A 24,238-nucleotide genomic window follows, 5' to 3' on the forward strand; every position below is an offset into this window, starting at 1 on the left:
GTGTCATTCCTCGTTGCTAAGTTACAGGCCCCTACCAAGTTTCTTTTTTTTTTTGAGCCAATAAAAGCATCGCTTTCATCACTGGTTTTCCCACAGACCGCATTCTATAGGAAGCCTTTGTTTTTGCTTTAGCTTTACTCTGTTCATTGTCTTCCCATGGTCTCGACCTGCCTTTCATTCATTCCATGGCCGCTATGCTTTGAAATCAGTGTTTTTGTCCTGATCTTGATCTATTCAACAGAATAGAACATAATGATGTAAAATAATTCAGAAGGCAAATGAAAGACCGACAGTAGTTGAGGGGATGTTTTGTTTCATTTACAGTTGACATAGTGTTGATGCAAGAGCACACAATTGCACATATTTGTTTTACTGTTAATAACTAAAGCGTTATAGAGAGGTTAAGCTGCAGCAGAGAGCTGCACAACTGTTGCCCTGTCCAGGGGTACATATGGAATCAAACACACAAGAGTGCAGCCGCTTAGACTTAAACACACGTTCCATCTATTTCAAGTGAACTATGAGCATGTGTGTTTGCGTGTGAGTGTGTGCACAGTATGGCTTTGTGTGTAGCAGATGGATGATGGTGCTTTCCAGGTCGTTAATATCCCAGTGTTCTTACTATGATGTACTCTGCAGAAATAGATAGCGCACACGCACACACACACACACACACACACACACACACACACACACACACACACACACACACACACACACTTGCATACAATAAATACAATTACGTACAAGAACATAAGCAAGCGCATACGGGCCGCAGCAAGCAAGTGATCATAGACTCTCATGCAGTAAAGCAAGGAGCACATGTTCATACAGTACATCCAGACAAAAAGTTATGGGTGATCACACAATGATGTATGTGACACACACAAATACAGAGTAAAAGCCTTCTTTCAACTCAGTTAACATTTGTATTGATACAAATCTGACAGGAATTTATAATAACAATAAATGTTTAGACCTGAGAGTACCATTTTAAAATGACAAGGTTTTTTAATTTGAAATGGAGGAAAGAAAAGTAATCCCACCTCTCCTACCATTTTCTTTTACCATTTCTTACACTCTGCTTTTACCCTCCAAACTCCAGATTTAGAAAATGAACCAGGACAACTCAACACCAGGTTGTGAAGAGGAGGTGGATAGAAAAAATAATAACCAAAGACAGTGCCTTAAAACAACAAATACTCAACAGAATCTAGCAGCAGAGCCGGTGTTTGCAGGAGCTTGTTGTAGGGAAGAGATCAGGAATAGGAAGGCGTAGAGAAGTTTTACAAAACAGCTTCATGGCCATTCACAGGCGCGGCCAGCAGATTAATATGCTCAGGGAGGAAACCTGATGAGAGTACCAAGTCTGAGATATGACCTTTAGAGTGTGTGGCCATGCTAAAAGATTGAATCAGATTGAAAGGGTGGATCTAAACAATGAGTGGTTTGGGAGAGAGAAGAGCCACATACATGAGTATTCAAATCACCAAGGAAAAGCACAATGACATATACAAAAACAGGCCTACACAAAATTGGACGTTGATTGCAACTTTATACCTTTAGATATACTGTGTGGGTGGGACAATCTATGCTTGCTAATGGGACTGTATGGGGGAATTAGAGGGTTAGTGAGGCCAGTGGGCAGCGCTAATGGAGGGAACAGTGTTCTGGTGCCACAGGAGTAAGAAGACGTGCCAAGGGAGGGTGTGTGGGGAGTGAACAATCAATCATGTGGACTAAATTGTACACGAAGCTGCAAGTTAGCCTCAGAACTTGGCTAAATCGCACATTGGTCTGGAGTCCATCTGTCCTGAAGAAGGACAACATCCCCAAAACATAATCAAATTGTAGATAAAGCCTATATTGTGCAATGTGCAGGCAGACTGGAGCAAGCTGTTGAGACTGAGTATTCTGCTTAAAAAGTCGAGCCCCTTGATCCAGTGTGTGGGTAGGAGCGGTAATAAAAACAGACTTTCCACAAGTACTTAAAGATTTAAAAAGGTTGTAAAAAATCCTCTTTGGTCAGCTCAGACTGCTGACGAGCTGCATGGTGAGTGAGGGCAACTACCAGGGGAGCTTCTCCAGAATGTCAGGGACTGTGAAACAATGAGTGACTGCATTGAGGAAACAAATCTTTATGATCACGAGCCCCCAACTATTAATGTGTTTGGGGAGAAAGTGGATGAAGAGACGACAGCTGTGGGTTCTCGTGGCAAGAGAGCACAGTCTGTTTCCATACTGCCTTCGACTGAGGATGAGACGTCTGAGCAAGAGGGTAAAGTGACACGGGAGCCACTTCAGACCTGGATGAAACCGGCCACAATATTGTCCGACGAGTGCTTTTCTGGGACCAGCTTTTCATCCGCCATACATACCGTTGAATCGGTTTTTTTCAAATACGTGAAACAAGTATGAGACACTATAATTGAGATGCAATACCAATTGTCCAGGCGGCACAACCATCTAGAAGGCAATCAGTGTGTTGGTTTGTGGACGTAGGGTAGAGCGGATATAAATGTCACCGAATGCCACGATTTCTATGATTTGCTTGAAGAGTAGATTATAGACGTCTTTGCGATTGATCACAGGAAAAAATCTTGAAGTTGCCGACCCCTAATTCAAAAAGACAAACCTGATGAGGACTGAGTGAGCTCATGTGCACGTATACACACGGACACACTCTTGCTTTCGCACACATACAGTAAATTACACATACAAGATACTCTGCAGTGGCCCTGCTAGAGCACTGACAGGGTAATCCATCTCCATTGCGGGGTGCAGTAGAGAGGGGCCAGATACACACACATACACACACACACACACACCTATTAAGACATGCATACAGATGGGTGGATGTGTATAGACATGAATAATAAGCTGGTAGCGAGTGCAAAGATTACATTAAGGGATTATTTACAATTATAATCTCATAAACGAACCCAGTTAATGGCAATAGAGCAAAAATATATAAACTGCCCCTGAGTCAACGCTGAACTCCATCTAGATATTCATGCAACATCTTGTTAAGGGTTTGTGAAAAGCTCTGAACACACACACACAAACCTCAAATGTCAGTTCTACATGCTCAGGCAGTGTCTTGCATAACATAACAATTGCAATTTTTTTCAGCCTCACCTGTGGCATTTATATTGCCCAGGGCCCAAGGAAGTGCAGCGTTGAATGCATTATTTGGACGAAATTTTCAATATTAATTAACTTTGAATAAACAGGCAACCACTGCTTAATGGCCATGGAAGCTGGGACTCGCCATCACTGTCTTGACACATGCACTAGTGCATTACTCTTGAAGGAGGAGGAGCTCATTTCCAGCCAACCTGAAGCCGTGTATGTGACTGTGTGAGCCTAAATGATTCTGATTGTGAGATCACAGGTTACAGGAAAATGTTCAGTAAATACTAGCTTTTGAAATCCATTAACACATACCAGCACGTAGCCAGGACTTGGGCAGTGGCACTATGGGCGGTTGTTGTAAAAGTATCTTTCAATGGGCAATTAGGGGAGGGAATGAAATGACATTTGCTTTCTCAGAGGTCATATGCATGTCTTGACTCATTAAACCAAACAGAGGAAACTCAAGGGGTTCGGATCTGTACTACTTTCTGCAAGTTAAGTTATTGTTTGAAAAATGAATCCCGTATTAGCATTGATCTGGGGTATTAGCCGAGGATGTGGGTCAAGTCACCGGGCGACTGGGAGTGTCTTCAACATGATTAATTTATTTCTAGAGATTATTTACTGGGCTCATCTCTCTGGAGGAACATCACTTAGATACATTTGACCCTACAATCGTGAGTTTTTACTTGTGTGTCTCGAATCAATTACACATTTAAGTAAATTGTACACCTTGTCACCTCATTGTTTTTTTTACCTCTCCTAATCATTCCCTTTCCTTTCATCCCTTTCTACCGACTTACTGACTGTCTTCTGACTGGTTCTGTTTTCTTTGATCATTTCTCCACTGCAGTCTTTCTGCCTCAGTCTCCATCCCTTTCATAAGCTTATTTGTGTGTTCTGGGATTTGCGTTGCTAATTGCTTCAGATGGAGGCTGCAATAATATTGCTTTTCAAGTTCCTTTAGCTTCAGTCCCTACAACTGCTAATCTATTTGACTGTGACCACTGCTAAATTCAGTTTTGATCTCCCATTCTTTACTGTGACCGCATCAGACAATGTTGTTGTCTTGTTTTCCACTATAATGTAACTGCATTATGAATGCAATTAAATAAAAGGGCTTGAGATGACTTCTGGGTTCTTTGATCACTTTTCTGAATGAAGAGCACACGTTTAATTAAATGAAAGTCGACTCTAATTGAGAATAAGCTCCTTCACAGCTTCTTCAAACAAGGTAAACAGCATTGGGGCCTGCTATGTTTAAATAAACACATAAGTTAAGACACCTCGTTGTTTTCATCGATTGTGTGGGAAATGGTGAAGAAAAACTAAGACAGGAGCACAGAGGGCTGTCTTTGATGTTCACAGGTGAGGTCGATATGAGCTGTGAAGGAGATTTGTTTTTTAGAAAATGGACATTGGCTGTTGTTGCAGTACGTGCTGCTAATTACCACTTTCTTCCAAGTTCTCCACCATTACTGAAGTGAAAAAGCTTTAAACTGTGTTTTTTTCAGTTCCTCTAAAAGCAACGATACCTTTACCTTTGTCTGATGTGCTTTAGGTATCTCTTGCGTTTCTTTCCTCTTAGCTAATGCCCATTCTGCTGCAAACAGTACATCCACAACCCTGCATTTGCAGTGAACACGGCAATGTGGAATTCCAGTCAATATCTGCCCTGAACACATTGAAACATTCTGCAGGGGAGCAGCTGATTGATTCACAAATGCAAAGCAGAGATCATACTGTCAAGCAAAACAAAGGAACCGCCAGGAAAAGTCTGCGTCATACTTTCCATTAAAATAAAAAAAACTTGAAAACATACACATTTGTCACTGCTGGAGACAACCTGAGCTTTGTTCTGGCAGCTTTTAGGGTCCCCTCCAGAAAATGAATATCAATGCAGTGTTCTCAGTGTGATTACTGCAAAATGATGCCGGATGCATTTTGTCCATTAACTCTGACGTAAGGAAGCATTATTAGAACTTTGAATAATTGACGGTATATGGACCGGAAAAAAAAGACATCTGAAAATGTGTTTAAAAATAACTGTAACACTTTGCACTTAGTGGATGGTGTCAGGCATGTGTGGATGAGAGGAATATATGGTCTGATTTACCAACTAAATTTGATAGATCTACAGTTTTTGTCCAAATGTTGAGAGCCTTTCCTCGACTGTGTCACAATTATTCTTGATTAGTTGAATGATAAAAATTTAGATTCTCTAACGCTGTCAGCAAATGGACTTGTTTTCAGATAACAACCCCTCGAGGTACTTAAGTATACGATTGGAATTATGTGATCTGTCAACCATCAGGTTGAATTTAATTTAGTGAAATGCAACTTTACATTATTAAAGCTAAAAGCAAGGATGCAACACTGCCTGTTTACCCTCGTTCTCATTAGTGTCACTCTATTCTGCTCGGCCTTGTCACTTGTCTTTTAAGATTGGCTTCAAATCTATTAACTTTGTCAAGCCGTTTTTCAGACACAATCTCACAGCGGAAGGTTCTCTGCAGAGACACATTCACAACACAATCAAATCCGCATTGTTCAGGCAAGATGTGAATCAGGAGACAGAGGCAGGAAGTGACATATTAACTCTGCTGCGTAGATCCCGTGATTTTGTTTACAGCAACTCGACACCGGCGTCAGCTTTTATCAGCACAAACTGTCCCGACATCTTTGTCTTCTACATGTATGGCAATGATTTCACCGGTAGATATTTGATTTCTTTTTTTTTTTCATTTTTCGGCCTGTCCCAAAAATTACTCGTGGCAACACTGGCATTTTTTGTTACCAAACCTTTTCTAATAGTAACTTTTTTGAGTAGGCCTGAGAGAAAGTTAGATGCAGGAGGATTTGCAACATGATTAATCATTTTAGTTATATTTTTAAGCAGTATTCAGAGTCATGCAGTATAAGTATGCAGGTTTTCTGAGGGAAGTTTTAATTGAGTTTACTCAATGCAGCCAGGCATTGAGTAAACTCTACACTGTAAAATCCAATTAGTTATCATTACTTTAAAAAAGCATGCAAACCGGTTGCACTTAAAAAAACATGTAAAGAGAACTAGGTATTTTAAGTTGTACTAACTAGTGCTTCCTTATTAGAGTACACTTATACATGAGTTTAAGCAACTAAAACAATCAAGTAGAGTGTGCTTGATAACTTACTTTAGATGTACTCTCGACTTAGTAAAGACTAGTCAGAATTCCTATTTTAATCTACTAAGTCATTGCATGTGAAATTTACTCTGTGTTTAGTCCATATAACACAATTATCTAAGTTGGACTAACTTAGCATTTCTAAGTTATATTTACTTGAACAGCAATCTGACTTACTTGCTAAAACCATGCAAACCGATTGCACTTAAAAAAACAAGTAAGTGTTACTTCAACAATCTAAGTGGCTCAAATATCTATACAGGAATGAAAAAAAGGTTCCAATCTCCTAAAATAATCGGAGTTACAATTAAACATAATAAATCAAGGTAATAACACAGTTGAATGTTCAAATATATCAATTGTTTTTAATTTTTCTTCCATTTATATCAACTTTTTTTCTTAAAGATTGACTTGAAAGACATCCACAAACACAGCTCAATATCAATATCAAGATCAAACACAGCCTTAAAACTGTAACAACTAACAGTTCTTTCCCACCAATGGGAAATAACCCACAAGCTGACAAGTGCACTTTTGTATTCCTGAATAATGTTACTCAAAAATCACTAAATAAAAACTACATATATATAAAAAATAAAAAAAAAGTGCAAAGTGGCTTTACTCAATGAGCGCAAAAACCTGACAGGGTAATAACTGGCAATGGATCTCACATATATGTGAATGAATATACATACATGTACAGCCTCTAGTAACTTGCTGATGAACCCATGGGCTGACAATTTGAGTGGAGTGTGTTAATTTAGTGAACAATAAAAAACAACTGAATCCACTCGTACATTTGCATTCTAACTCAACAAGAGATTTTTAAGACTTTGCAATTTTGGTGGGAGTTTGTCCTCTCCCAAGCCAAGCATCACTCTTTGAATGAAGCAGAAAGTGTTTTTCATGGCTTTAGGGTAGTCTAAATGCAAAGCGTATGACATTCCAAACAAAAGGCAAAGTGCCTCAGGTAGGTTCTGGAGTTCATCCATTACAATACCTCCCTCAACAATGATGGCAGTAGACATTGGGTGAAGGTGGAGCTGATTTGGAAGGAGTTGCAGATCTTCAGGCAGAACAGTCAGCACCCCGACAGATACTTTTACCCAGGTCTCATCAGTGTCACAATCCTGTGATGAAACCAAACAAAAACATTACATTACAACAGGGAAATGTTGTTGGCAGTTGTTGTGTCCTGCCCGACACTGCCTTCCAGCCTTGTGCATTAAAGGAATACTTTCTCTATCATTTTCATAGTGAAACAACATGATCAATACCTTTTTTGTGTCTGTACATCCAGTAGCTGGCTTTCAGCTCTTAACATCACGGCTTAGCTCAGCGCAAACAATGGCAGTGGATAGAAGTCAGTGGCATACTCGGTAAAAGTGAACAAAATATTCACTGCCATGATTTGCGCTAAGCTAAGTTGAAAACATTTAAGATTTTTTTGAGGCATTTCTGCTTTATTTGATAGTGACTGTGGAGTCAGCTCTCTCAATGGGTCAGAGAGGCAGACACTCTCTCTACATTTAAGTCCAGGCTTAAAACCTTCCTCTATGACAGAGCTTTTAGTTAGGGCTGGTTCAGGTAGCCCTTAACCATTTTATAGCTACGCTGCTATAGGCTTAGACTGCTGGGGGACACATCTCCTACTGTGTCCTTACCACAGCGACCCCAGGTTTGAATCCGTCCTGGGCCATTTGCTGCATGTTATCCCCTCTCCCTCCCCCTGGATTTACTGTTTCTCTCCACTGCATCATTCAAAATAAAACAGAAACCACAAAAAAGAATATGTACAAGGTCTTGTACTTAAATAACTCAGTTTTGGAGATCAAAGGTATTCCTCTCACTTCACAGGAGCTAGGCTGGTAACTTCACCCTTCTGGTAGACATCAAACTGTCAGTCAGCAAGCAGCCCATGCCAATGTTTGTACTGAACTCATGGATATATTCAGTATTACGTTTTTTTTGTTTTTTTATCTCACTCTCATTGAGACACTGGTAAATACAAATCAAATTTCCCCATAACTGTGTGTGCTCCTTTAAGATGCTCCTATGAAAACTTATGAAGCAGGTGTTGTAGAAGTTTCTGGTTTCTAGAAGTGGATGATGAACAAATTCAGCTATAGATAATGCAGCATTCAAAAGCTACAGTACAAAAATGTCTGTGAAAGTCTATACGAAAGAAGTGTCACTGCATTATTTGACAGTGCAGCAAACAAGTTACTGATTGGATAATTAATTTTTAAGAAACAATCCACAGCTGTAACGGTGAGTAGCAACATAAGTTCTACAGGGATTGTAAGTTGTACTTATATTGCATCATATGTACTGTATATTTCTTGGGACAATCCATCTCAGTTCATCAGTGGAGGCAAGTTGGACACCTGCGCTGTGATCATCAGAGACAGCTCTTGCATATATAAGTCTGTCCTTACTTCCATCAGGAGGACAAGTTCTTCAAGGCCAAAAAGTAGCTTCACACCATTAGAATGCACCCCCACTAGGGATGTTTCTGGCGACTAATTTGCTAGTTGATTAGTCTAAAATTTAAATTTAGACTAGTCGACTGGTCTAAAAGTAAGAAGACGCCCAGAAAACTGTCGAAATTTACAACAATTGAATCGACACGGTCTGAAAAAAATACTGCATGTATGCGGGAGCCATTTGAATTTCTGTCCGAGTGTGGAGATGTGTGTGAGAGACGCGAGTGTGGCTGGGGAGGGGGTCGCAGCCCCGGCTAGTAGTGGGTGGCTGCATAACATCTTAGACGCAACAGTTAATCAGCATTGTACATTAATACAATATTTATAAATAGTTTAACCGACTAGTGTTTCTGGTGCCAACTAGTGATGTTAGAAACGTTTAACTGACTAATCAGGAACATCTCTAACCCCCACCCACTCAAATTCATTACAACTGTTCACATAAGTGCATTATAGAGTGCCTAAGTCACACCCCTTCCAGTGGACCTCATTGGACCTTCGATCAGAAAAAAATATGAACGGCAGTGACTGAGGAGAAAAATATTATCTTTTGGTCCCGTTTGAGTTGTGACATGAATTTGAAATATGTTGTTAATGAATTTAAAACACATCAATACTACTGTTGCCCCTCTAGCCATGTCCTCCCATCTTCTACCCCCTAACAATTGTTGTTGCAAAAAAAACAACTGTCCTCTTTTGTCTGCGGAAAAGAGGCACTGCTTACAGTTCCAAAGCATCTGCAAGAAATATTTTCAAAGGAGATTATAAGTAAGAATAGTCTCTCAATTTAATCTAATTAAGGTGCAGCACTTTGTCAAAAACTGTTCTACTGCTGGTGGTTATAACTCCTTAAAGGAATAGTTCACCCAAAAATGAAAATACGGTCATCATCTACTCACCCCCTTGCTGATAAGATGTCAGGTGAAGGTTTTTTAGCCCTCTAAGCACTGCTGGAGCTCCACGGGGAAACAGCTTCCTGTATTTTTCCAAACAATGGATGTCTGCGGTAAGCACAGGCAAAACCGAATAAAAGTACCCCCAAAAAAGGTTTAAAACCCTCCAAACTTCTCATGAGCCATAATCCATATGTCCGGAACCCGCAACATGCAAAATTACAAAATGACTGCTCGTGCACGTGTGCATAAAAACGAACAGCATACAGACGGATTTAGCCTGTAAACATATATTAAATGGCATCTTTTGCACATAAATTTACATGACGCTGGTTCTGGACATATGGATTATGGCTCACGAGAAGTTTTTTCGATTTTTTAAGATGAAATGTCCCCCATAATATAAACTACTGGCATCTCACCTCCAGTGCACTGGGCCCACGTTGTCAAAGCAGCTCTTCAGTAGCTCTGAGCACTTGTTCTGAAAGAGAAAAATATTGTAGTTACAAGGAAGTTCCACTGATGTCGTGGTTTGTAGATTACTGACAAGTTCCTTAATATGTGCATGCTTAACACAGGTATTACAGGAACCTGTTTTTAATAATAAAGTACAAGTTCAGGCAAATCCAACCTTGGGCTATAGTTTCCTAATAATTTTGGTCAAAAAAATTATCAGATTTTTTTTTTATTGCTCCTATTATGCAGTAGTTCTCTGTCCTCACATTGGCACAGCAGCTTAGAATGGGAGCGGATGGAAAAATATGAAAATGTAACATTTTAATTTTATTAGACCTCAAGGGTATTCATGTAATTAATCAATCTTAATTTATATAGCACATGTCTACACCCAATGTGCTGCACGTGATAGAAAGACACTGCAACAAAAACCACAGGTGAGCAAGGGCACAAAAATTAAGATAGCATTAGGCAAAATCAACTAATAATGGAGGCACCTTGCTTAAAATTCAGGCTAAAATGATGTCTTAAGATTTCTTTTTAAATATCAGAGGTAGAGGTCATGATTTAAAAATTAGGGTTAGGGCTAACGCTAGCTAGCGAACGCTAACGCTAGCTAGCGAACGCTAAAGCCTAACCCTAACCCACGCAGAACCATCACGGTCTATTGAATGCGTCCAAGCAACTGCGTGGCCATTGCGTGCTCACTACGTGCTCACTACGCAGAAGCAAAATCCAGGCTTAAAGCTAGCTAGCGAACGCTAGCGCTAGCTAGCGAACGCTAACAGTCGTAGCAGTAATTAAAACATATTAACAGAAACACTTGCTTGATAACTTACCTTATTATTTTTCAAAAGAATAAACAAGACGGCGCAAAAGTCGAGTCAGCAGGCTGCCCTCAGTGCCCCGGCCTGTGTGCTGGACTGGCGCGTAGGTTGCTGATCGGGAGAGACTGAATGTTGCTACTGCGCATGCACACTTATTCTTCTTCTTTGAATGCGCAGTGGGAGTGTGACTGTGTTGGCTACTTATTGTTGCGAGTGAGCATAACTCTAAATAAAGTAATCTTCACTCTAAACACTAAGTATTTTGCGTTTTTCACCATGCAAGTAACTGTTACTTGATAAATACCAGTCATAAGTGCATATTGTTGATAACCTAGTAAAGTTAACTAATGAATGTATGTCAGGGCAGCTATTGGATTTTACAGTGTACACTGCATCAAGGATGTCTCAACAGTCATTGTTTACAGTCAATGCCAAGTACTATTCAGGCCCAAACTGAGTTATACAGCAAAACTCATGCATCCATAATTGAATAACATAAAAAATACACTTGATGTGTGGTAGAACCAATTGAAGTATGACTAAATATTCAAAAGAGCACGGGTATTAGACTGTGGACTGATGCACATACAAACGGAGTGAGAAGGACTTTGGATTTAAAATCACAGTTGGTAACAAATTCTGCAATGTAAACACATTAAATATGCATTACAATGAAAGCATTGTAAGACAGTGAGACGCAGTGAGAAATGGATGATGGGGCAAAAATATTGAGCAAGCGTGGAGAGCCGGAGAAAAGAGAAAGATTGCGGAAGGGGGCTTGAGAGATAGATGATCATGAGAAAAACTAGAAAATGAAAAGCAAGCAGGAGGGCGTTATTAGAAACGAGAATCCCATCTTCTGTGGGAATGTTATAAATAAGGATTTAGGAGATGGAAGAGTGGCAGAAGAGCTGAACGGCAGCAGGAGCAATGGCAAAAAGAGGGGTGTATGGTAGACACGGAGAATCGAAATTTGGTGCAGTGCAAGCAATGCATCAGATTAAGAGAACAAGAGTGCAAGAGAAAATATAAAATAAAGGAGGAAACGTGACCCGGAGTCCGCAACAGAAATAACAAGAAGACTGACAATGCACGTGTTTATGAAGCAGGCAATGTACTCACAAGTTTGGAAAGAGGGATTATGGAGAGAGTGAAGTGTGAGATGAGGACACCGGCACGAGGATATCTGTAAAAACAACAGGTGGACAGATTGCCATATGCGGCAGAAATGACAGGGGAGGTATAGCTGATGGAATAATCAAGAATAATGGGGAGAGATATATTGAATGAAATAGAAAAACACTGACAGGGAGTAAAATTGAAAGGCTGATAAAAGAAATTCAATGTCTCTTTATATCTGAATTATAACTAATCATCATTCCTGCTTTGCGTCTTATTGTGGGAGGATGGAGAACATCAAGTATCAAATTATGGCCTTTCTATTTTTAGCAGGCTCATGAGACTGCATGCAATTTCATTTGTTTGTATATATTTGGCAGACTCGCTTTGAGGGACGATACACAGAGACATTTAGGAAATTCATGTAGCAGCACTGAGTATTTTTAATCCGGAGATATATCCTCCCTTGGTAAAAATGTTTGGTTGGGGGTATTGGGAGTATCAAGTAAGAAGCAAGATGAAGGGGTTGCACACTTGTCTTCAGCTGGAAAGAAGCTTAGTGCTATTGATTCGTCAGGCAGTCAAACTGGGCAGGCTAATACACTGCTGCCCAGTGGCAAACATGAAAATCCCACCATGAGTTTAGAACAGTGTCCGCAGTGTTTAAAAGTCGATACTGTACCACGTTTAGCAGCCTGTGACAGAATTTGATCCTAAATGACTGGTGGTATTTTGAGTTTTATTATTTAATACAAAAAAAAGCATAAAAATAACTTCATCTGAAAAACATGCAGTGATCATGGTAACTGCAATCTACGCTACAGAAAACCCAGAATTCTGTTGATATAACCCAGATTTAAAAAAATTTGTCCAATGAAACGGTGTGTTTGTGTGTGTCAGCGTGCGAGAGAGAGAGAGGAGGAGAGCAAGCGCAGTCAGGACGAGCTGAATTAGTTAATTAATGTGCGCAGTTATGAAGATTATATTTTACTCATTTAATTAAAGTATTGATCATTATGTGGTGATCAGTGTTGATGTTGTGGTGTCATTTTAATCAAATCAATGTTTAAGTTGTAGCGGGTCAGAGACACCAGCTGAATGTGTGTGTGTGAAAGAGAGAGAGAGAAGTGAGTGTGTGTGCGCGAGTCCACAATGTGATATCGCCCTTATTTTTAAAAAAAAGTTGTTACTTCTATCAAAAGTTCCGGGACTATCATACAGAAGCTACATAATTTGGTTTAGTAATCAACTCGCCCATAGTGATCAATTTGTCTCGGACAAGCATGATCACTATAAACAGTTTCCACTGTATAAGTATAGCACACGGTTGCTATTACGTGGATGATGTAGACATAATGCAACCGTGACCTCAAATTGCAGTTTACCATTGTATAACAGTGTCACTCAACATCAATAATACAATATACACAATATTACCTGTCACAATCACAACATTCAAAAGGTAGTGGTGAGGAAAGATTCCCCAATGTCATCTCACCAGACACCCACACAACGACAGAGTCTATTACGGGCTGACAGCATTGAGCAATTGAGTCCAACTGCTGAGCGCTGCCAGGATCAACTGCTCAGACGCCACTCGCTGTCTCGTGAAGTTGTTTTTGTTTTGTTTTTTTGAAGGAGTTGTTGGGGTCTACTTATTTGTTCTGTCTGTAAAACAGAAAAACAGGCATTAAACTCATAGATTAAGTGTCTCTGGGAGTAATAAAGTCCTCCTGGTTTCCCACTTCTTGACATTTTTCTTTTCTCCAGTGACACCGTCATTGCGTTCACTTGAATTCATTGCTGTCCTCACTCTTGTCTTCCAGTTGACCTGTTTCCATTGGAGGATAATGGAACGGCTGTGGTTGTCTTTGCTGTTGCTGGCAGCAGCATGCAGGGGACAGCCGTGTCCGAAACGCTGTATGTGCCAGAGCCTCTCTCCCTCGCTCGCCATCCTCTGCTCCAAGACAGGCCTGCTGTTCGTTCCTGCCGCCATCGACCGACGCACCGTGGAGCTGCGGCTTCAAGAGAACTTCATCACAGGTATAATGTACCAACCGGCCTGTCCAGTATTACATTCACTTTAACATAACTCTGAAATTTAAACAGTGCATCAGAGTTCAGTGGGTAGAGTGTTGATACGTGCATTCATGAACTGCTCCATTTATTTCACCCTCTTTTGTCCTAATCAATCATTTAATGAGAATGCTTGGATTTGTTGCTTATACGGAAACAAAACCTGGTATAATGTGAGCCTTTTTACCTTATCTCAGAATAATTGTGTTCAACGGAAAACACTTCGTCAACAGTGAATACAAATGTTGGTTTTAGTCACAACTCTTTTTCTGTTGGTTTCCACGTAACTGATATTTCTCACAAGTTTGGGTATATCAACGTTCACACTTCAGACAAGCAAGTCTCTTTAATGATTCATCTTCTCCCTATATCAAAGAATGTTTTTTACTTCGAGCCATACTTATTTTAAGAACTGAAGTGCTGCTTTGTCCTTTTATTTTAATCTGAAGTTCCATTTGCTCCCACCACGGGAGCCAGCTAATCTTCCCAGGCTTGATTTAAAAGAAATTATATTCTGTGCTTCAACAAAACAAAAGACACAAGTTAGAAAGAAAAGAACGCTTTCATATGGCCCCGAAAATATTGTGATGCACCTTGAACAACACCACACAGCCATAGTTATTGAAGTCACATTGTTCATGTAAAATTTCAAAGATTCTGCAACTGTTTGGGCGATACTGGAATCTCTAAGCGGTCAACTGACGTTTCCAAGAGTTTGTTGGCAAAAAATATATTTTACAAGACAAAAAGAAGACACAATGGTGAAAATAACAATGTGTTCAGCAATATCAAGTAAAGGAAGATCTCTTACTCATCTTAAGTGATTATTATTTTCCTTTTCATGACGAAAATATATCTAAATAAAAAATATATGTAAAAGCACCAGAACCATACAAATAAGTGTTGTCAATAATGTGAAGGCATATCTATCTGACTTGTCTTTCCACCTCAATACTTTACCTTTCAAAAATATCTACTCACTAGCAACATTGCTGATTTAATCCTTCTTTGTGTTCATCTTGAATACTCCCAGCTGTCCGAAGAAAGGATTTTGCCAACATGACCAGCCTGCTCCACCTAACCCTGTCCCGGAACACCATCAGTCAGATCCTCCCTTCAGCGTTCAGTGACCTGCGACGACTCAGATCACTCCACCTAGACTCTAATAGAATAACTGCGATCAGGGTAAGATTAATGGCTGCATGGCCATCTGGATTGATGATGCTGAATGGGAATGATGAATTGTGTGGATCAATGAGCTGTTAAACAGAAACTGAGCCAATTAAAAAAGTTTACAGTCAAATGGATGGATACACACAACTGAATGATAGAGTTACAATGCAGAAAGATAGGGTGAAAAGATAAATAGAAATATAGTACATGTGCATATCTGCAATACTTTCACAGCTCACTGAATGTTCGCTGCATTTTTACTCTTTCTTATCAACCAGGATGATCATTTCAAAGGCTTGACCAACCTTCGTCACCTAATCCTGGCCAACAACCAGCTCAACTCCATATCTCCCCATGCCTTTGATGACTTCCTGTCCACATTGGAGGATCTAGACCTCAGTTACAACAACCTTGCCCAGGTGCCATGGGACACGATTGGGCGCCTCACCAATGTCAATACCCTGAATATGGATCACAACCTCATAGAAAACGTTCCCCAAGGCGTGTTCACCAACCTACACAAACTGGCCAGGTAAAAGGATATATACGCATCTGTCTGTAGAGTCACACAATCTAAAGGGATCTTAGAAATTAAATATATTATATATTTAATTGATAATTCAAATATCCTTAATTGGCTCATGTGATAATCTAATAATATGATATAATAATGATATCTTTCCCCCCTCTCTCCTCATGTTCTCCCGAAACCCTTTCCATCCACAGGCTTGACATGACATCCAATAAATTGAAGAAAATTCCCCCCGATCCATTATTCCTGAGAATCCCAGTTTATGCCAAGTCCAGAGGCTCCCCTCTCACCTCGCTGGTGTTGAGTTTTGGTGGTAACCCCCTTCACTGTAACTGTGAACTCCTGTGGCTGAGGAGACTAACCAGAGAAGATGACCTGGAGACATGCGCATCTCCCTCTGACCTCAGTGCCAAATATTTCTGGACAATACCTGAAGAGGTGAGGTTTGACATTAATATATATCGCATAACCTTGGATATGAGACAAACCTTTAATTTATAATACAGCTCAGAAAAGTATGCAGATTTGAAAAAGAAAAAATGACCTGATCTGTTTTGTCCTTTAGGAGTTTATTTGTGACCCACCAGTTCTAACACGCAAGTCACCTCACACTGTGGCAATGGAGGGCCAGCCTGCCAGTCTGAAGTGCAAAGCAAACGGTGACCCAGAGCCTGAAGTCCACTGGATCAGCCCTGAAGGGAGACTTATATCTAATGGCTCAAGGTATCACCCTTATTCCATTTTTTGTATTATTTAAGGTACAGTGTTAATTTAGCAAATGTGACATATCCAGTGAGAACACTAGTCCACATTCAATGATGTCAGAAACCAGGGAAACCAGTTAGCAGGTGAAAAAGGAGTTGTTGAAATATTCTCCTATATTTTTCTCAAGATCATTGCCATTAGCCAATGTTAAACCAAGTCAGAAAACATAATTTATGTCTTGGCTGTAGGAACAGGACCTAGGCACATGACTTGCGTGGGCCAACTCTGAAACAGGATTAGAAGGTATCTGTTGAGGTCAGAATTTAAATCTCCGCCATTAGACCTTCACATTTTTATTAGGTAACCTAGTTGGCACACTTGTTAGACGTGGGTTTAGAGTTACGGTTTACATAACATTGGTTTCAAATCATTGATAAAATTGCCCTCCGCTCAGTGCACTGCAATCAGATAGTGCTTGACTACATGAAAGTACATGCATAAATTAACCAAAGATGCATTGGGGACACTGTGTTCCGATCAGCCAAACTTCAGAGGAGGGCGGGGATGAACTGTAACCACATCTACCACAAGAATAAAGGCATTTACATTGTATGTTCACATACGACTACCACAAGAAATACATAACTTTGCAATACAAATGTAAATTGGCTAATACACACTCAAATCTGCCCTATCCTCTGTCCTCAACTATGGACCGAAATATAGGACACTTGTGGATGGAGTGAGGACGAAAACAACCAAAAATAAAGTTAACACAATAACACAGCTTCATATAAGTTTACCATCTATTTCTACTCTTCTTTTGTTGTTTTTGGAGTTGTGGGGGTAAAGCTGCAACACAGTCAGCAACACACATCCTCAGACTGGCAGCCATTGTATTGATTCTAGAAGAGAGTCAGAATGAAGGATGGTGGTAGATGCAAATTAGTTGAATGGGAGAACACTGATTTGCAACTGTATGGATGACAAACGAGGACATCTTCTGTGACTGGATGGTTAGGACTAGATGTGGGTTGCCTCTTAAATGACACATCTAAATGTGTTTTGCTATTTTATTTGCTTAAATAAATGGGGATTTCACTACAGTGGTGGAAAGTTTGGCCTGTTTATCCAAGCTGTCACCTCTCAGTTATTTTTGCAAAAGTTATTGAATTAATTGACTTTCATATATCTCATTTTCCATTCGTTTCAGGACGTTAGTTTTCCCAAATGGAAGCCTGGAGATCAATGTGACAACCCTGAAGGATTCAGGAAACTTTACTTGCATCGCCTCGAACGCAGCCGGCGAGTCCACAGGAAGGGTGGAACTCGTTGTCACAGCCATGCCTCATCTCGCCAACAGCACAAGCCGCAGCCGGGACCCATCCTCTGAACCTGCTCCCTCTGATATTCTCACCTCCTCTAAGGTGGCGCTGCCAAACAACGAGACAAGGGCGGCAGACCGGAGGGTCTCATTGGTGGAACTGACAGGAAACTCTGCCCTCATTAGATGGAGCAGTCAGACGCCTACATCTGGAGTCAGGATGTTCCAGGTCCAGTACAACAGCTCTGGAGATGACGCACTGGTTTATAGGTGAGTCCATCTCCACCGCCTATTCATAATCCTGTGCTTTAATTATCTTGAATTCAATACAATGTTTAAGCCATATTATTAGAAAGCAGAGGATGCGTTTGTGGGTGTAATCAGCAGACATCCTCCGTGGCTATGAGGATGAGAGCAGATGAGAGATGATACAAGAGGAGATTAGCCAGCCGTCGTAAAAGTCTAATCAACTGAAATGATAAAGACATCTGTTCTGGAGCAAAGCCATTGTTGTGTTCCCTGAATGCAGGGGAGGCCGGGCCAAATGTGAGTGTAGCTCTGTAACACGTTTAATTGCTTGTCTGTCCGTTGGCTTCTTTGCTGCGCCGGTTTGTTGTGTGAGTTTGTTGCTGGTCATTATACTTTGGTTCTAGTGTTGTATTTTAATTGTGGTAAGGTTTGAACTATCTTGGCAACGTCATTATTTTGCCAGATTTGACTCTGATTGACGGACCTTTGAATATCACACTGCTACAAATGTGTGAATGTTGAATGGGAAAATCATTTTTTTCCATCTTCCTGAAACAAACAGGCAAGTTTCTGATTTGTATGCACAACATCCTACTGCACACTCCTACTGTTACCTTAAAACCAAATAAAGTAGGAATGGACGCCCAAAGAATTTCAATGGATAGTAAGAGCAGTTCAAGGTATTATGGTAATTCTTTTTGATACTTCTGTGATTGCAGCCACTGAATTTTAATGCTAGCATTGGAACGAGCCTCATCTGATATGCAGAAGTTGAATAGGAGGAAAGGTCACTGTAAGTTGAATTATGGTAATCATTAAACTTTGTTCATGTTGTCATTTGCAATTAAGGAATGTGGACCTGTGCATATGAATTAAGATCGGTCGCAAAATTAGTGCTTTTAACAAATATTGACGAATCAGTTTCCTTAATGTGTGAGCACAACATTCATTGCAGCAAAGGATGTAATGGCAGACTTTTGCAGGTTAATCTTTCCATCAGTCATTTTCATCTGAGTATACAGAATATGAACATGAGAGGCCGACTCGGGTAACATTTTTCTTTCCGCACCTGAGAAAAAACTTACAGAGATCGAACCAAACCCGATTCTGTTGTTTGTGTCTGAACCAAACCAGAGCCCACTGCAGTTAATGTAACATACACTGAGTTTGTGTCAGCCTGTCTCTGACATTCATGGTTGCTTGTTTTAAACAATTACAGACAAGTGCAGTGTAAAAACAAATCAGTCCAGCCAACATGAGCGACCTGACAAGAACCCAAATATCTTTTGGTTTTAGCTTGAGTGTTATTGCTCCCTTCTTCTGACCTGTTATATTATATTGAAATTAGATTTTGAATACAATGAATGCCTATTTCTATTATTTATTTGTTGGGTTAGAGTATGACATATCTGTCATGCCTTCACTATTTTAAGCTGTGATTGGTGTGTAAAGCAAACTTTTATGGAATATTATTTGAAGCTATTTTGTTTGATGACGAGTTTTCTCTTCATGTCAGTGTGGGAGATTACCCTCTGTATTCTTTCTCACCCACCCTCTTCTTATGACTGTTACAGCTAATGTAACATGAGCTGTGCTGGCGTTGGGAGAGAGAGAAACACGGTTAAACTACCTCGGCGCACTTTAAGTTCTCTTCTAAATCTGTGTACTCTTGGGGATCATCCACATTCTCACTCTCTTTGCAAAAACCAAAGCACTGGCAACAGCATTGCCGAAATCCCTCGGCAAGCCTGGTAAAAACTCTATTTATTTTCAGGTGTGTGAGGAGTTTCATACGTTGTGGAGTTGTCATGGCAACAGGTGGGGGAAAATCTCCCAGATCTAGTTATGAGTGACAGGTAACTTAAATACTATCAAAGATGAGTACTGCTGACTATTTCTTGGTTTCACCTTTTCTAAAGCATTAATTAACAGTTGACATTCTCTCTTTGGGGGAAAATAAAATCATCGAGGAGAAAAACCCATTGATAGAATATTTCGAATAAATTCAGCTGAACGGAGAAACAGACAATTGATCGTAATTTGTGCATATCTAATAAAAGTTGATGCTATTTCTCAGGTGAAGACAGAACACTTTTTATTTAGACAGTTCAGGTAACGATGGGGGACAAGGAGCTTCTTGTAATTCTGAGCATGGCAACTGTTGCTCTGCATCCCATCTTCCCCTGCCTGTTCAAGGTTGGATGCAGTTATAGGGGGCCCAGTGGCCATGGAGGTCCAAACACTTGCTAAGTATAGGGGTGTAGGTTTGTGTCTAAAAAAAAGTCATAATCCACTAGGACTGAAATCCTAGTTATTCCATCTGTAGGTTTTCAGACCAAATAGACAATAAAAGCTATAATTAATTAGTAACAGTATAATAGAAGGAATGATTATTCCACTGCAGTCACTGGCAAACATAAAGAAAGGCGTCATTTAAGATAAGATGTCCTGTGGTACAATGTTGAATAAGACACATCTGCACAGACATGTCTCTTCTCATGTGGATTTCCTCTTAGTCTCTTTCCACCTCGCATGTCCATTCTTGATTATTTAATTTCCTCCACTTTCTTTTATCTTGTACCCACACCTTATGTGGGTAATAACAGATGTGTCATCGCTTTTTAATGCACGTGTTTCAGGAGAGAGACAACCACTGATTTTTGTGTCAATGTTCTGACAGATTTATTGAAGAAATGTAATAATTACTGGATTGAAATGGATTTGCTTTTCTTTTTCCGGGGGTTTAAAATTCTCAAACTTGGAGCCAAGAGTGACTGACAAATAAGGTGGCCCTAATATTTAATTTCTTTAAGTGGTATTTGATTTTTTTTGTTTTTGTTTAGTATGTTGTTTAAGTATTAAAAAGTGTGTTTATATATCTGACTTCTTAGCTCTGAGTCAGACTTACCATCACAATCTAAACCCAACAACCCAAAGGATGTGGCCAGCGCAACATTTCTGCTCTGTCAGCTAAATCTTACTCAGACACTTAACTGTGTCTCGGTTTCCCTCTGTAGTCACTTGTGCTGTTTTATTTAGTTCCTTTCATTTACAGTAAGTAGGTAATTGTTAGTTACCACCATGGGTCACATGCAGAGCGCATTGATGAGCAAAATATTCTGTCTCATTTTGACTGCTATTTAAATTTATTCAGATAAACACTCACAGGCTACCACCTCCAGAGAGGAATTATTTGTAAAGTAAATCCAATCAGTTTAATTTCCGAAGCCATGACTTCCTGAGTTAACTGATTCCCATCCTCTACTCTAAAAGTCTGTATTTGTTTTTTATATTCCTTCTGTGGAAATTACTTGGTTTGCCTAGTCACCACTTGTTTTAATTTTAAGCTTTTTAATCAACAAAATGTCTATCATAAATCTCTCGTTAGCGCTAAAAGCTTTCCAGGGACTGGGACATGTTTGTCTCATTTTCCATATCAGTGTGATGGTTTATGGGAGAGAGGAGAGGGGAGTCATTGGGTTAATAAAGAAGTATTTAATGACTCTCAGAATTCTTTCAGACCTGGTATTAATATCCATCCTGAGTTTTCCAATCACAAGTGGTGTGCGCCAAATTCAGGTTAGAATGTATTTATATGAGTCACCGATGCGTCCTGTGATCTGATCACTCAGACCACATTCGAAGCTGGTCTGGGTCGCATGTGACTACATTGTTTTCGCTGCAGCATCCTTATCAGCTGATGTCCTCTGACCCACTGCAGATTAATTATGAATCAAACAAATTTGTATCTTCTTAGAGCCCATACGTTGATTGGTTTGTGGCCAAAATAGCTACATTACCACATAATGGTTGATCCTTTTATCAGATTAGTGAAATCTTTCTTCATGGCTGCATGCATTCATTCAGTCAGTCCCTGCTGATTCTGCTCGCCCTATTCTCTGCCGCTCTCTCACTTGTGCCGACACACATATGTAGACAATCGTCATTGGACACATCTATAAACTCAGACCGGGTATAAAAAAAAACATCATTCGGTTTTCGCAAACACAAAAGACCTACATGTGTATTTGTGCGAATAGAAAGGAAGTGAGATCTGATCAAAAATGGTCCCTGGAGACACATTAGGGACACATTTTGATACCAGGTGTGAACAGGAGAACTTAGCGCTGACCACTTGATGATTGGATCTCCCAGGTCTGAACTGGGCCTGAAGCCAAGCATGTCGACTCCAGCAACTTTCCACTTATGTGACTGCTGCTTCATATAGTTACAAACAAACAAAATAAATGAGTAGCAACATGTTTACTTACATCTTCCATTGAGATATATATTTACACAGTGTCAGCCTCCGGACCTAGGTGCTCTCTCTATGAAGCATGTACTTTGATCCTGGTGTGGGAGCGTGACTGTATTTGAAGATGCAGTTAGAGCCGATTAAACTTCTCTCATCGATGCAAAGCATCATGATACATGCATTAGGAACACATATGAAAGGCTTCTGCAAAGAAGCTTCTGGCTTCTTTTCCAAATTCAAACCACTTCGTCTGGTTTTCAGCCTGTTTGTGTGCGTGGGATAAGATTTTTGAGTTTTGTGTATGCGTGCTAAATATATGTTTGAGTAATTTAAAGATTTTTATATTCCTCACAATTTGCTCACTACGCAAGGGCAGAGTTTCCAACTCAGATAAACACATGCACACACAAAATACAGACAACAACCCAGACATGAGCCCAACCGCCTGTGTACGAATGCCTGCCCGCACTCATCAAATCTTAACTGACTTAACTGATTTTCGACCTTTGAGTTCAAGCTTTTAATCAAGCTTTGACTTGTGAGAACGTACACGCTAGACAATCGAGTCGTGAAACAGAAACACACACTTTCTGAGTGGCTTTCTGGGAGCTTGAGGAATCCCAAATACTAGCATGATGAAACGTGAAGTGATTCAACGCTGTAGGAAGTTTCATTTCTCAAGTCCAGTTGATGACACGTCCTGGTCAGCCCGCTCTAATTGGCTATTGCAGGTTTTAGCTCAATTGTCCGATGCCTGTTCCTTTCATACTACACAGGACCTCCCGATTCAAAATGTTTCAATTCAGTTGGCAACGCCCCTGCTTGTTTTGAAGGGTGAGTCACAAGCAAAATTGGCTTTAACATCCTTTAATGGGGAGCGGACATTACTCTCTGTCTCTCTGAAGAGGTGGAGCAACCTTTTCTGTATTGTCAGTGTCAGTAGTTCTTTTGATAATGGACTTACAGACACATAAAAACTGCACAAAATAGCAGACTCAGGATACAGTGACTGGAAACGTGCATAAATAACTGTAAACGACTTTTCATTCCTGTTAAGCAAGCCCTTAATTAGATGATGGTGTGCACATTCTGTGACATTAGCATGGGTAAATGCACTCTCTGTACCTCATCATTACATGGATGATGACACGCTTTCACACTTTTGTCTTATAATTTCTTAATCACACCTGCTTGGGTGTTGTGATTTCCCTCCAAAGATTAGTAAAATGATAAGCATCTTGTTATTTTTTCAATCCTGTGCAATGTCATTCATTTTCTTTTGAAGGATTTTAGCAAGCGTGGTACATTCTTTATGGAATTCTAAAAGCCATTAGAGTACTTGGTGTGACATTAATACTGGATTGTCAAGCATCATTAAACTGAGTGGGCTGAGGTGTGCCTGCATGTGGATGGCTATGTGTACAGAGAGAGAGAGAGAGAGAGAGAGAGAGAGAGAGAGAGAGAGAGAGAGAGAGAGAGAGAGAGAGAGAGAGAGAGAGAGAGAGAGAGAGAGAGAGAGAGAGAGAGAGAGAGAGAGAGAGAGAGAGAGAGAGAGAGAGAGAGAGAGAGAGAGAGAGAGAGAGAGAGAGAGAGAGAGAGAGAGAGAGAGAGAGAGAGAGAGAGAGAGAGAGAGAGAGAGAGAGAGAGAGAATATGTGGGTGTGTAGGTGGGTGGGTGTCTAAAACTCACCTTACTATCAAGTTCAGAGGCACCATTTGTCAATTAAAAATTACTCCAACTGGTTAATATGCATTTTAAACTGAAACTGTTAATATCATGGTTCAAGTCAGGCTTGTGGAGTCCTCCAATGGAATCAAAATGAAAAAAGTAAAAAGTTAATAAAA

Source organism: Limanda limanda, chromosome 6 (genome assembly GCF_963576545.1).
Source record: "Limanda limanda chromosome 6, fLimLim1.1, whole genome shotgun sequence".
In the NCBI taxonomy this organism is placed as follows: domain Eukaryota; kingdom Metazoa; phylum Chordata; class Actinopteri; order Pleuronectiformes; family Pleuronectidae; genus Limanda; species Limanda limanda.